Source organism: Belonocnema kinseyi, chromosome 7, assembly GCF_010883055.1.
Source record: "Belonocnema kinseyi isolate 2016_QV_RU_SX_M_011 chromosome 7, B_treatae_v1, whole genome shotgun sequence".
NCBI classification, from domain to species: Eukaryota; Metazoa; Arthropoda; class Insecta; order Hymenoptera; family Cynipidae; genus Belonocnema; species Belonocnema kinseyi.
This window is the reverse complement of record NC_046663.1, coordinates 22181961-22185266: the sequence shown is the minus strand read 5'-3', so window position 1 is coordinate 22185266 and position 3306 is coordinate 22181961. Positions and strand designations below refer to the sequence as shown.

The following is a 3306-nucleotide window of genomic DNA, read 5'->3' as shown; positions in this document are numbered from 1 at the left end:
AACGTTTTTTTTGCTGTAGATTGACATCAAATGCAAGTAATTTGATAAATAAAATCTGAGAATCAAGCGTTTAGAGAAAAATAAATTATCAACTTTAGTAATTGAACAAAATATTTTCGTTCATAAAAGCTGCCAAGTTTGGGCGATCCACGAATCGTCATCATACTGGCTTCAGGGCGAAATCATACGTATATTGAATTTAAGTTGGGAAAAGTGTGAATTTATTCTGATAAAACGATGTTTTCCGATAGAGATATTACGACGAAATTTTTTTTGGCTGTTGCCCGACATCAAAAACAAGTAACTTGTTAAGAAAAATCGGAGAAACGAAAGTTAAGAGAATATTAAAAAAGCAATTTAAGGAATTAAAAAAATTGATTTATACTTTCGTTTATAAAAGTTGCAAAGTTTTGTCTATCCACGACTCATCCTCATACCAGTTTCAGGACCAAATCGTACATAGTCTTCACCCTTTTGCACCTCTTGTTGTGATCCCATGAATTATTAATAATCTGGTTTTGAAGAGCCCACCTTATTTACGAATGAGGAATTATATCCTTGAATTCCTTAAATGTTTGTCTCTCTCATTTCTAAGTAAAAAAAGGCTAGCGTCTGGTTGTGAAGGACTGCTTGATGCGTGTGACTGCTTGTTGTGCGGGACTGCTGTTGTGTGGGACTGCTGTTGTGCTGGACTGCTGTTGTGCGGGACTGCTGGTCGTGTGGGACTGCCTGTTATCAATATGGGTTCCCACCAGGGCCAGACCCAGCGTACGATTTATCCATGAAGCTGGTCTGAGGATGAGTCGTGGACTGCTCGCGAATATCAGTTACATAAAACAGTCGTATGAGCGGGCAATTTCGAAAAAATTCTGGGATCAGCAGCATTTTTCGAAATAGTGGCAAATCAGTCTCATCGCTAAAAAAGTTGAAATAGTGCCAACAGTGACGTCAGTCCCATCCCTGCCAATTTTAAACTCAAACCTCTGCAGTCTCACACTCAATAGATTTTTCTACTGAGAATAAAATAATTCCTGGATAGGGAAAACAAGTCGAGATAGTCGATTCGGCGAGAAGCAATGTGTAGGACATTTTCAGCGACTCTTGGGATAATTGCAACTGCAGAAGAGGATTACTCGATACAAGGCGTAGATAGGGGACTTTGCGATTCGAAAAGGTGCCGCCACATGAGCCTGGGAGGAGTAAAACAAGAAGCCGGGGGGTCATTACTGGGAAACACCTAGCATGACTTATGGGAGACCATAGCACCATAGCACGTACAGCGCCTTCGCCTTGAGGCAAAAGGGCCTCGGGGGCAAGAAATAGCGGGGATCCCGCGCCGCGTCGCGTCCTAACTCACGCCATGCATAATTCTTCTACTTGTGCGCGTCCACACCAATCAGCTTGCACCCTTCTTTTTCATAATTACTTGTAGCACACGCTGTTTTGCTCAAGGCATACATGTCGATCAGCTTCTTGTTGGATCTGAAAAATTGCTTGAAAAAGGCTCTCATGGCACAGCAATCATTACCTTGGGTGTTAAGACAAGTCGATTATCTGGACATTGGCCGTGGGATAAGTAATGAATGCAAAAAGTGAATTAACTCTTTAAGTAAATTGTGAAACACAAGATACTTTCAAAACAGGATGTAACACGTTTTAAATTCTTAAGACTTCGAGTTGAAATATATTGCATTCTGAAACAAAATTTATTTTTAAGCAAAAAGGATTTTCTACCAAAAGAAGTTAATTTTTAGGAAAATAGTTGTATTAAGAACAAAATAAATAGTTGAACTTTCAAGAGAAAGAGACGACTTTTCGATAAAATAATTTAACTTTTCACTAAATATTAGAATTTTCAATAAAAAAGGACAAATTTTATACTGAAAATCTGGATCTAACATAATAGTTAAACCTTTAAAGAAAAGTTCAATTTTTAACAAAGTTATTGGATTTATAACCTACAAAAATGAATTTACAAAACTAGAAAGCTAATATTCTATCAGAAGAAAAATTTCCTACAAGATACATAAATTGTTTATTAGAATAGTTGAACTTTAAAGTTAAAACAAAAAGTTTTTAACGGAATATGGAATAGTTTTTTTCCTTTTTAAAAAGTGCGTTTAAAAAAACTATTAACTACTTGAATTCAACGAAAAAGAGGAAGACTAAAAAGATTAGTATGTAAGCTAAAAAGATTAAGTATGTAAGCCAAATACATAAATTTTTAACGAAGTAGATTAATTTTTAACTCGATAGGATGAATTCAGGAAACTTGTAATATTTGATGTTACTACAAAACAATTTTTTTTATATGAAGTCAAAAGCAGTTGAATTCAACAAAAAAGATCTATTCTCAACAACACAAAACATTAAATACTCAATCTAAATACATTAATTTTTAACCAAATAGTTGAATGTCCAACTAAAAACAAAAAATGTAATCCTCAACCTGAAAGATAAATTTTTAACAAAATGAATTATTTTTTACCCAAAGACACGAATTTTAAACAAAATATATTAATTTTTGTACCAAATAATTTAAGTTTTAACTTATATAGCTTACATTTCTAAATGTAGGTGGAATAGTTAAACCTTCAAATAAAAAACTAATTTTAAGCAAAAGAAAATGAATTTTTTGCATACATGATTTTTTTAAATCGTTTAATTTCGAAGTCAAACAGACAAACTATCTACAAACTAGTTGAATTTTCAACGCGAAAATATTACATTGAAAAATTTAATTTTCTTCCAAATAGTTCGAAAGTTGAATTTTAAAATAAACAGTTTCATTATTAGATGAAAAATTAGTTTCCAAACAAAAGAAAACAAATTTTCAACAAAATACGTCCATGTGTACGAAATTTTAAATTGTGTAGCCAAAAGGATGAAATATCTACAAAACAGTTGAATTTTTAAGGAAAAAATATTATTTAGAAAAAGTAGCTAGATTTTTAAAAAGATATTGTAATTTTCAATTAAAACTTTTAGTTTTTTACAAAATTATTAAAATTTCAAGCCAAAAAGTCCAGTTTTTATACAAAACAGTTGAGTTTTTAATTAAATAATCTCTAATAATCAATGTTTTATAAAGTAGTTAAACTTTAAACCAAATATATATATTTTTTAAAACTTAATTTTTAAACCAAAAATATTTGTTAATTTCCGCCAAAATAATAAAATTTTCAACTGAAATAATGAATCTCAGTGGAAGCTTCTAATGTGTCCCCTAAGGGTTTACATTTTTCTTACACCTTCTCTATTCCTTTACACACCCCTCCACACACTTACTTGGTGGTGGAAGGGGGA

General features: G+C 32.2%; 1 protein-coding gene across 2 annotated transcripts in view; it reads left to right on the top strand.

The window, feature by feature from the left end:
* The window catches only part of LOC117176937 (Krueppel-like factor 3), a 766707-nt gene that overhangs the window by 423992 nt on the left and 339409 nt on the right, over window positions 1–3306 (top strand). The gene's annotated exons all lie outside the window — the stretch shown is intronic.